Genomic DNA, 12240 nt, shown 5'->3' with positions numbered 1-12240 from the left:
CTTTCTTGAGTGTCCCTGGCCCCTTCTGCAAATATTCCTGGCCCCTCCCTAGTATGTCCCATTCTCCTCCCTTGAATGCCCTGGCCCCTCCCTTGAGTGCCCTGGCCCCTCCCTTGAATGCCCTGGTCCCTCCCTTGATTGTTCTGGACCCTCCCTTGAATGCCTCTGGACCCTCCCTTGAATATCCCGGGCTCCAGATAGATGTTCCTTTAGCAAACACCACCATGCTTCATATGTCTCTGCTCTGTAGCTCTAACTAGTAAGACCCTGACCAGATTGCCTGCCCTTCATTGTCACTGATGCCATTTTGTTATCTTTCCTCCCAAGCCCACATCACAGCACATTCTGAAGATTCTGGTGCTATTTGCTCTTTAGCATAGGACTTCATTAGGGAGGTCACGCAGTGGGAGTCTAAAGAATTAAGTCAGGACTCTGGGACACTGACAGGGACAGGACTGGGTGAAAATAGGAGGGGGCTGGCAAGATGGTTTGGTAAAGGCTACCAAGTCAAAGACCTGAGTTTGATCTCCTGGGACCCACGTGATGGAAGGAGAAAACAGACTCTGGCAAAATGTCTCTGGCCTCTGCCCATGAATGCTTGTCAATGTGCACACACATGCACATGTGCACATAAACACTAAATATATAAAGGCGATACTAAGACAGGTGGATGATAAACATCTATGGTGGGAGGAGCAGATGTTAGAGGGTGGATCTATCAGTGACTCACTCAAGAGCTCATAATTACGTATGCGGCAAAATAATCAAGAGAATGAACATGAAGCATCTTATAAAATACAATGTAAGAAAGCACGGAGGTGGATGTGTCTAACTGTATAGCTACAATAAATACCACAGTGAACCACATAACATTTTCAGCAATGGCCATCCTAGCCCTTGGAAGTCTGGGGTGGGGGCGGAGAATGCTATGAGTTCAAGGTAAACCTGAGCAACACAGTGGTGCTCTGTTTCTACAATATAAGATAACAATCATAATCATAGTAAAGAAGAGGCCCCCCTTTGCAGCTTTAGAAATTGTATCTTTGTAGATTTCACGATCTCAACGTTAGATCTGGATTCAGCCCCCGAGTTGTAGGGAGAAGTCAGTTGGAATATCCGAACATGTAACATGGCGGTGATGATGATGATGGTGGTGATTATATACTAGCCACTTTATAGTTATCATTCTTTCATTAGCTATATGATTTAGTTAAAATTGGAGTTAGAGAAGTTGTTTATGTAGCTCTCTTAGCCTTCTTCCCTATGCTTGAACACAGATGCAATGCCTAGGACACAGCAGCTATTTTGCCCCCATGAAGAAACATAGGCGTAAAAGGCCCAGAGTGTTTAATGGCATCTGATCTTCAGGTCACAGGGCAGAATGTCTTCTCCCCAGACCTCTCAGTGACTGAGGCCAATAAATCTACCCTGCCTGTTTTAGCGTTTCTAACTAAGGAAGGCTGGCTAAGGACAAGCCAACCTCCTAAAGGCTTGGAGAAGCTCAGGATCTTGGGATGCTCAGGAAACTGAAACAAGCCAGGGAGGAGAGAAGGCAGACTTTGGTAGCTCATTCTGTGTTTCTGCGCATGTGTAAGTGAGGTATCTCATCACCTTACTGTCAACCACAGACAACAGCTAATGCAAAGAAAGCTGTGAATTGTGCCCCTCTCCCGCTTGAAATCAAAGTGAGATCAAATGTATTTAAATCTAAATCCTACATCTTTCTCCCCTGAATCCAGATGCTTTATCGGTAGCAAAACAAACAAGCAAACAAACAAAACAAAACAAAACAAAACATACAACCTGTTGCTGTGGTGGACGACCAAATTTTCTTGGATTTTCACCCTTTTTACTCCTTCCCTGTGAACTCTTTCTCCATTTGAGACTTATTGAAAAAAAAAAAAAAGATGTGAGAAGAGTGTCTTGTTGTTATCTTCAGTATTAAAAATAATAACCATGTGTGGCCTCTGTCAGCCAGAAATGCAGTGTGCCCAGGGACTCTTCGCTCTTGATCTCGACTGCTGTCATCTCTGCATTTTAACCCTTCAACTGGAGCCTGCTAATTGTTTTCTCTGGTGTTAAAAGGAAACAGTTTCTACACTGAATCAGTGTTATGATTTTAATAGTGTGAGAGACTGAGCCCGCAGGGTGTTTTGACTGGGTCACATTTTTAATGGCCCAGTCACCACCAGTAAATAGACATTTGCTTTTGAGGGTTACAGATTCATACATCTGGGCTGGCTGAGGGTCAGGTGTGATGACCATAGAATAAGGAGAATGCCTATTTCAAGGTCTACTGTTGCAATGGCTCATTTCCTACTCACACTGTCACATCAAAGACATAAAAACCTATTGGCTAGTCAGTTGGTGTGCCCTTCCCTGGGGGAAAACCTATTTACAGCTCCCTCCACTCCTTAGTTGCCTGGAGTTCTTTGCAGAGGGGTGAGACCTCATGAGTTTTTCCCCACCCACTTGCTGTGCCTGTTAGTGTTGTCTGGCGTCAGCTCAGGTTTAGACAGTCATGTTGGTGAGTCTTTATGGGTAGAGCTTCTGAAATCACCAAGAAACATACTCTCACAGCCAACCCCCTGATCCTTTGGCTGTTCAGAATCTTCCCACTCCATCTTCACACAATGATCCCTGAGCCTTACCTATGAGAGTGCTTTGTAGATGTATCCATTTGGGACAGTTCTTCACAACTCCACATTTGGATTGGCTGTGGTTTTCTATCAGTTACAAAGAGAAAATGCCTTGATAAGGATGATGTACAATAGTCAGCCCTGAAAAACACACATACAAATAACATTTTAGAGACTGAACAGGAAGAGGATACACACACACACATACACACAACACACACACACACACACACACACTATATATATATATATATATATATATATATATATATATATTACAATCTCAAAAAGAAAAGGAAAAGTTTACAATGATATAATTAAGTCATCATCCCAGGACCCTCCTCTTAAAACAAAAGTGCACAGTTCTCAGTGGAATAGTCCCAAAGCAGATGAAGACAAATGGATTGGATCTGTCATTCACAACGCTGGGTACAGTGAACACAGACAGGGGTTGGATTCTGAGTCTAGAGGAGACAGGGATCACTTGTCCACCGCTGCCAAGTACTACTATCCATGAGTTTCTACTTACTCAAGGAAAAATCCTGTTCTAGTCTCGGAGGGCATAAGGAGCTATTTATTCAGAGCTGACCATCCAAGGTGTATCTGACAGTTTTGCATTACCACAATAAATTACCTGAGATACTCAACTTGCGTAGTGAAAAGGTTTATTTTGACTGAAAATCTTTTTAGTGTTTAGAGAACTTCATGCATCATCCACTATTCTCTATCTCCTGCAAGTACTCTTTATCACTCCCCCTCTCCCCCTCCCTCTCCCCCTCCCCCACCCTCTCCCCCCCCATTGGAGTCTACTTAATGCTGCCTGGATGTGCATGGGTGTAGGACCATCTCCTGGAGTGTGGGCAGCCTCTCAAGAGTCACATTCCTGAAGGAAACTGACTCTCCCTCCCCAGCCACCATCAATTGCTGGTAGCTCCTTAGCTAGGAGTGGGCCTGATGGACCAGGCTGACTCCATCTTAAGATTAGAAGACATCTTGTAACAAGGTCAAAACAAACCCACTCCTGTTTCCTGTAAAACTTGAATTTGGCCCTGCCTTGACCCACGTTCTGGAATTTGACAGGTTTCACACCCTCCACCCTGACCTCCACCCTGATAAGATAATGTGTTCTGCCAAACAATTTTGAGATGTTCTGCTAAGTTCCTATATAACAAAAATCCCTTGGAAAATTCCTGCCTCGCAGTTTGGGAAAAAGCCCCACTTTTTCCTACTTTCAATGTTATTTTCTCAATCCCCACTTAAAGAGACAGCCCTGTCTGATGGAAAATAAAGTTTGCATACTTTGACCTTAAGGACTTGGGAAATGATCTTTACTCTCATTTGGTGGGATTAGCACGAGACTACTCTTCCCTATGAGGGTGGTGACACTACATAGCTCTGGAGGCAGAGACACTGACCCTTGTAGAGCCAAGGTGCCAGCCAGGGACACACTACAGGCATTTATGGAATTATCATTTGAAAGAGAAGAATCATATGATGAGAAGAACATGAGTGACACCAGCCATCCTACAACTTCAAATCCTTCATGACCACAATTTGCCCAGGGCCAGATATCAGCAGCATCACAGCTGAGAGCCTTGGGAGACCATAACTCTGAACCATTCCTCACTGTCTATAAAGTCATCAAGAAGACAGCATCCCCCTCCATCACTGAACATGAGAGTAAAGCCCCCACACAGCCCCCTCTGCTCTTCTCACAGACTCCCCATTCCACCCAAGAGCGTGGCAGTGTAACACAATGATGCTATCTGCTCTTGTAATCACCACATTTTCTTCATTTCTATCTGAAGAGAAAATTGTATGGGTTATTTTATCAGATGGTGTTTGAAAGGAGTTTGGGTGTTCGGATGTAATGCGAAATGACAGAACTACCATTGAAAGGAATCAGAAAAATGAGAGCTCATTTCTACTCAAGAACCTAGGAGACTTAGGAAAAGACAGAAAGGTTGCATGTGCGCGTATATGTACATATATTTGCATGTATGTATATCTATGTATATGTGCATCTGATAGGTGTGCATGAGTTTGTGTGTGTGTGTGTGTGTGTGTGAGAGAGAGAGAGAGAGAGAGAGAGAGAGAGAGAGAGAGAGAAACCAGTGAGTCCCAGAGATAGATCCTCCTGTCTCTGTTTCCACAATATTGTGATTATGGGCATATGCTACCATGTCTGGTTTTACTTGGGAGCTGGGGATGAAACTCAAGTCCTCATGCTTATATGGCAATTTACCCACTGGATCATCTTCCTAGGTTCAGACGTGCATCTCTTAGCTAATCTGACCAACTTTACCATCTAATACAGAAGTCTGAGTTCTCTTTCCCATTCCACCCCCAGGTCCAATGCTGAGGTACTGTCCAGAACCCCTACCTCCTATCCAAACAGCTACATCAACTTCTGTCATTTCATCTTTCCCACCTCTCAGGAGAGAGTTTTCTCACCCTGTCTGAATTATAAGCCTTCTTTAAAACACTACGTATGACTGGGGAGGCAGAGGCAGGTGGATCTTTGTGGATTTGAGATCAGCCGGTTGTATGTAATGAGTTCCAGGCCAGACAGAACTACACACTGAGATGCTGTCTCTGAAACAACAACAAAATCCCCATAACATATACATATTCCCTTCCTTGTTTTTTTGTTCCTGGTCCTTTGATTTCCCTCCTTAGTGCTTCTCATGACTATAATAGTTATACATTACATTAGAAAATAAAATAGTATATTTTTAGTAGAAAATAAATATACTAGTTTATATTCTCTGAGTCCCACAATGACCGAGGTTAGGATTGTCATTTTGGTCCCTGGTACATATCTAGTACCTTCTCTGTAGATGGTCACTGAGTGAATTGTTAAGAGATAAACAAGAACATTGTTCATCTTGCTTATTTTACAAGTGGACAACATTTAAGAAGCTCAGAGTGATTATCAGTCTGGGTGTGGTGGCACATGGCCTTAATCCCAGTGTTTAGGAGGCAGAGGTAGGTGGATCTCTGAGTATCAGGCCAGCCTGGTCTACAGAGTGACCTGGTCACTAGGTGTTTTCGGTCCTGAGGCTTCAAACACAGGGTTCATGGATGCTAAACAAGCATATTACCCCTGATTTCAGCCCAAACCCTAGGAGTTTCCATATGACTCTTAAAACACCTGATGTTCTGATCAATACCCAATTAACATTCAAGGCCTAATTCAGTTGGACCCAAATTTTCTCCAGCTGTAATTAAAGCAGAAATAGTTAGCCATACACTAACAATGTAGCAATGGAATGAGCCTGGATTTATCTCTATGAGATGTCTCATAGTTGCCTTCAATTCCCTCTGTGCCTGTTAGGTAAACACAACAGAATGGCTCCCTTGTATATCTAAAGGTCCTTCAGGTGGCTCTTGGCTATGTCCCCTGTCTGTCCAACCCACCAACCACCTCTTTTAGATGGTGACAGTGCCCCATTTAAAGAGTTCCACATACCATTCTTGCTATTTTTGTTCTACAATGCAGCTAAACACAAGCAGACTTTCCATTTCTTGAAATATACACAGTGTGACAAGGTCACTCTTCGCTTAGATCCTTCCAGAACCTCTTCCTGTTTGCTGCAAGTAATTCCAAACTCTCTTCACAGCCTTGGGAAGCCCTGTATAATTGTATACATTCCATTTTGATAAAACTTCCCAACCATTCTTACATATAAGCCCCACTGGCCTCTTCTCCATTTCTTGAAGTGTGACCAGCTCTGTGTCCGAAATCACATAGACATAGAATCTGCAGCCCTCAGGAATTTTCAATCTTATAGCCTCTCTGCTTTGCAAGGTTTTGCCCCAAACCTACATTTACAAATTGCAGACTTTTGTCAGAGCATAAATTGTCATTATTACTATTGAGTCATAATGCCAACTTATCTAATGATATAATGAGCAATATTTTCATAGTATAGAATAAAACCTGGTGAGAATTTGTCTTCCAGAGTTCTATTCATCCCTCTTCCAAGCAATCTTCCTGTTCTCTGAGGCATTTACTACCCCTGGAGAACTCCCTGAGCGCTTATATGCTGACAGCAAGAAAGGATCAACTGGTCAACCTGTCGCTTGCACTTGCATACATAGACTCCTGAAGTTTCAGATACGGAACAGCCTGGAGAATCTCTCCATCTCATACATACACCAGGTAAACTGAAGATGGGGAAAACTGGGCAAGAGGGGAGATGCTGTCAGTCAAGTAACTGTCATGTAAGCATGAAGAGTAGAGTTCAACCCACCAGAGCCCACCTAAAATGCCACCTGTGGTGGCGTTTGCTTGCTATGTCAGTGCTGGGAAAAATGAATACAGACGAGTCCTCATGGGGACTTATGGGCCAGTCAGACTAGCTTATTTGGTGAGTTCTAGACTAGTGAGGGACAATGTCTCAAAAAGCAAATTGGAGGGCCAGTAATGTGGTTTGATGGGTAGAGGTACCGATACTAGTGACCTGAGTCCATTTTCTGGAATTTATACAATGGGAGGAGAGAACCAGCTCTCACAAGTTGTTCTTTGACCTCCACATGTATGTCATGGGACATATGCACCTACCCATTCACCCACAAAATAATAAATAAATGTAAAAGATGTTTTTAAAAGGAGAAATTGATACTCACATATGTTTGTTCTCACATATGTGTGAATGAATGAATGAATGAATGAATAAATAAATAAATAAATAACACCCGTAGGTTACTGTCTGTTCCAGAACACATTGCCCTCCAGACTTTATGCTACCCAGGTGAGAGCAATGGTAACTTAAATATCATGGACTCTGCCCAAACAAAACCACAATCTGTTTTCCCATTGGTCCCTCTGTCCATGCCAGTAGCAGCCAGTGTTCTGCTGTATCTGTGTGGTATCTGAAATCAATACTCTACAAATTGGAAGTGCCTCTTTCATCCCCCAAACACAGATTCAAGTCTCTGCTTCACTCTTCCAGCCTGCTTAACTGAGAGAAGCCGCTCTGGGCCCTGGGTCTCCTGGTGAACAAAATTGACTGTTTTCTGAGAACTGAAGTCCTCCACTGCTCTCAAAGGCCATTCATCTTCATTTCGGTGTTCCTTTTCCACACAGCTGAAGCCTTAACAAGTCAGCAGTCTTTTAGCTCCAAGGGACCAGAATGTAAAGCAGGGGCTGGAGCCATAAAAGGAGAGAGGGAGACCCTCTCCTTACATCCCTTCCTCCCTTCTCTGAGCTCTCTATTCCTCCCCCTGTCTTCCTATCCCTCCCTGCTTCCTTCTATTTTTCCAACTCTTCCTCCCTCTACTCCTCCACCCTGCCATTCTTCTTTCTATTCTTCCATCCACCTATCTTCTCCCTCTGCCTTTTGTGCATATAGTTGTCCTTCTGGGAAACCCTTTCCATAATGGAGACAAGGTGATGTTTAAAAGCCCAACAACCCAGCAAAGACTTAGGATGGTGCTAAATGGAACACCTGGGCAGGCGGACACTGATGCAGAGGTCTTGATGAACAGAGAAATGCCCACTGTGTGCTGTCTATTCAAACTGATCTGGTTCAATTCCAATCACAGCTCATGGTTTGAGAAAGAGTGATAGTGTTTTTTTTAAATATACAATTAGTGTGTGTGCCCCTACTCCTCGGGATGTGTGTGTGTGTGTGTATTTGTGTATCCCTGCATATGCATGCCACGGTATGCATGTGGAGGCCAAAGGACAATTTCTGGAGTTACTTCTCTCCTTTCATTATGAGAACTCTAAGGGCTAAACTCAAATAATCAGGCTTGGTGGCTAGCTCCTTTACCCACAGATCCCTCTCAGCATCCCAGGAACAACAACTTTTCAGAGAAAAGGTAGTCTGATATGGAAAAAACAGAGAATAAGTATTGGCCAATTAAAAAATAATAAGAAGAAAAAGGGGTGCTGTTTTAACAGAGCTGTGGTTGTACCTCACTGCAGCTTTAATTTGATTTAAATAAGGACATGACAGTGACAGTGAGCATCTGCTTGCCAAGTATCAGTCTCATACTGTCAGATGTTTATGGTCTGAGTTACAAGTGATGCCCTTTGACCTGAAACTTAACATTGAAACCATTGGTCAATTCACCTTGGTGTGGCAGGTGAAAGATGAATAGATCTTCAGCAGGGCAGAAATGAGTGTCTGTCTGAAAGTCCTCCTGATTGTCATTTCAGATTAGCAGCTGTTGGTTCCTGAGGAGCTAAAGGTCCAACACCTGCAACATGACAGCTGATGGACACAGCACTAGTGTCAGCAGGGCTTCCTAATAGAGGCCATCACTCTCCATGCTCAGAGGCAAACACTGCATGGTAGAGGGATGGACCATAGTGAAGGAGGTCCCTGGCTGTTTTGTGTCTGACTGGCTGGGCCATGACCGCTGAGTTCCTTCTAGACCCTAGGAAGAGGAAGAATGTGATGAGGAAAGGTCTCCCATACCACAGAGTGTGGGGTGTTACTGTAGAAAGTTCTCAAAGTTGCTATGCAAATCAGATGTCTAGCAAGGCTATGTGGGTAGATGTGTAAAGCAGGCTGTGGTGAGCTAGGGTGCTACTGAGAGGCATGGTACCCAAAGATGGGTTCTGTGGATGGCCACAACTCACTGCGTGTTGTTAGCAAGCTCTGTTTATGCAAGAAGGAGCAATCCCACCTACTTAAGAGGAGTTAATACATGTTAGTCAGGTAATGCATGTGTGTGAAATTCTTGTTGCAGCCACAGAGGGAACAATCCAGTCTCAAATGCTACCAGGGAAAAACACCTACTGCTTCCCTTCCTCCTCCTCCTCCTCCTTTTCCTCCTCCTCCCACTCTTCCTCCTCCTCCTCCTTTTCTCTCCTCTTCCCTTTTTCTTCTCTCTCTCTCCTCTATCACCTTGTCCCCTTCTTTTTTTCCCAATTAATTTTCCTGTCACCTCTTCCTCCTTTCTCTTCCCCTTTCTCATTTTTCCTTCTTCTTCTTCATTTTTTAGTGACATTCTGGAAATATTAGCCATGAATGGAATCCTTGAGGATTAAGTACAAAGCTACCAACCACCTTAGTAGGCACAGCTATGTTGTGTACTCCTGGAACAGTTTTGAAGATGTCATTACACACAAGGAGGCAAGCATTGATATAACGGCCTCAGAGTTGCCATAACTGTTGTCCCTGTCCCTTTGTTACCCTGAGGGCTGGCTGTGAGCAGGGGACCTTGAGTGCTTTCACTCTTTCTCAGCAATATCATCTCCACTGAACAGATGTGGAAATATGGGCCCAGAAGGATTCAGGAATTCGACAAAGATTATATAACCAAAGAATATGGAAGCCAGGCATTGCCCTGGGTCCAGCTACTCCAGAGCAGAGATAGAATGTCAATCTTCTCATTATCTCTCTGGCTCACCCATCTCTTCACCTCCCTGCATGTGGAAAGGCAATGGCCAAATGAAAATGAGCCCAGATGTCTACATGCAAAGCTGAACAGCCTGGCCAGAGGTTGACAGACATCACCTCAGGCAGGAACATCAGCTGCCTGTTTGACCTCCCTTTGCCTTGAGTGTATGGAAACAGCCAACAGTAAAACAGATCTGAACCAAGGCCGTTCATTCTGGCTACAGTCCTGATTAAGCAACATTAAGTCGAAGCTGCAGTTTCCCCTACAGATGGTGCAGTTTAGGCATGTGTGTCTCTATTAGGGTACTCAGAAATACCATTCAGTTAAATGTTGGAAACAGGATCCAAACATTCCCTACAACAGGATGGTTAGGACTCACCCTCTTGTGCATCCCTATGGCAGATTCCAGGTTGGTGTGGACCACACAAAGTTTACCTGCCCTTCTTAGTGAGATTCTGGGTGGTCGGAGTAGGAAAGACTTAAGTTCAAACTATGTTTCAGCCATGATGCCAGCATGAGAAAGTTAATATTCTGTTGGATGTGTTTGTTGTTCCTTTGAATGATTTATTCTATTACAAGGTTGGCCCTTCTTGATAATCTTTTTCAAAGATTAAATGTGTAATATAGTCAGATGACAGGACAAAGCAGCAACGGAAGAGACCATTCTACCCGGGCCATACCTGAGTCCTCAGCTGTGCAGCAGCTACACAGGTGCTTGATAGCCCTTTCTCGCAGCATAGCTACTTAGGCAGACACACTTGTTGTCATGAAGCATGGTTAATTACTTGGCATATCCTCAGTGCTGATCTTAAATCTCAGCATTGCTTCCTTTCTTGCTTTCTTGTTTATTCCCCAAAGCCATTCACATGGCAAACTCTCTGCCACTTGTAACAGTGACCTATGACCCCAAGTGACCTGCATTTTACTTTTATTTTTGAGAAAAAAAATATTCTTTTGGATGTTCCACATGAGCAAAAAGGAAACTCTTGGTTGCTCGCCATAAGGAGCTGATTACAGGGCAGAGGGAAACTAAGCCTGAACTGAGCTAGAAGCTTCTTCCACAGTCGCCAACATTTGTAGCGCTGGAAGGTCCAAAGTGAGTTGCTGCAGGGCGGAGGTTATTAACAGTGTCTTACCCAGAGAGCGGCAGTAATGACTTTCCAGGTGTGATGTTCCCACTGGTATAATAGTAGTGTGACCATCATTGGGGAGTCTTAGTTACCTTTTCTATCACTGCGATAAAGTTCCCTGGCAAAGATATTTAAAGAAGAAAGGGTTTCTTATGGCTTAGAGTTTGGGAGTGGAGACCATAATGGTGGTGAGCGCCTGTTTGCAGATGTATGAGGCAACTGGTCACACTGCATTCACAGTCAGGAAGAAAAGAGAGATGAATGTTGGTGCTCAATTGACTTCCTCCTTTCTATGCATTACAGAATATGGCACCACCCAGATTTAGGATGGGCCGCCAATTAAACCAACCAGGTAATAACTCACAGGTCTGACCTGGAGGTATATATATATGTGTGTGTGTGTGTGTGTGTGTGTGTGTTTTCCTTCAAAGACTTCTAGCTAATTCTAGAGCACATCAAGTTGACATTTTGCTTGAATTTAATGCCTGCACTTCTGGAGGGATTTCACATCTGCTACAGTAAATCTGGCCTAACTGTTATCCATGTTGAAACTTGAACCTGGGTTGTTTGGATGAGCTGCCAATGTTCTTAGCCACCAACCCATGTCTCCAGCATCTTTGGTGAGGTTTTGAAGGCACCAGTTTGTGGTCCTTTGTGGAATGGCATCCCCAGGAACTCACTCTCATCTATCAGAGCTCAGACTTATATGAAACCCTTCTGGTCAAACCCCAAACTAGTAGTTAGCTTAGTGAAGCATTATATATGGTTATAAAATAATAAGTATTAAATATAAACATCTGGAGAACACAGCATCAGAGAATGAGCTTTGCAATGGGAATTTCAGAGTGTGGCCATGGATATACGTGTGATGCAGTGAACATTGACTATGTTCAAGGTGTTAGGTCAGGGAGAGGATTTAAAGACAAAACAGTAGGATTACATCTGGTGCTTCAAAACATTAATTTCTGGGGATGATAATCAATAGCAAGAGTGACATTTGTCTGATGTTGAGCAACACTTCTGGACAGACATCCCTGTAGAAGCAATTTTGGTATGAGGTGGCTGTTCTAGTTGCTTCCTATTGCTGTGATAAACACCATGACCAAAAGTAA

At 43.6% G+C, this 12240-nt stretch overlaps 1 long non-coding RNA gene across 1 annotated transcript in view; it reads right to left on the bottom strand.

Moving 5' to 3' along the window:
• Nucleotides 1-1802: 1802 nt before the first annotated feature.
• LOC115031126 overlaps nucleotides 1803-12240 on the bottom strand; it is a 42157-nt gene continuing 31719 nt past the window's right edge. The window contains exons 3-4 of the long non-coding RNA XR_003836739.1: nucleotides 2652-2780; nucleotides 1803-1885 (exon numbers count right to left, since the gene is read on the bottom strand). This is a non-coding gene — a long non-coding RNA (uncharacterized LOC115031126). The remainder of the gene's footprint in view (nucleotides 1886-2651; nucleotides 2781-12240) is intronic.

Source organism: Mus caroli, chromosome 5, assembly GCF_900094665.2.
Source record: "Mus caroli chromosome 5, CAROLI_EIJ_v1.1, whole genome shotgun sequence".
NCBI classification, from domain to species: domain Eukaryota; kingdom Metazoa; phylum Chordata; class Mammalia; order Rodentia; family Muridae; genus Mus; species Mus caroli.
Note: the sequence above shows the minus strand (reverse complement) of the source record. Positions and strands in the feature narration are given on the sequence as shown.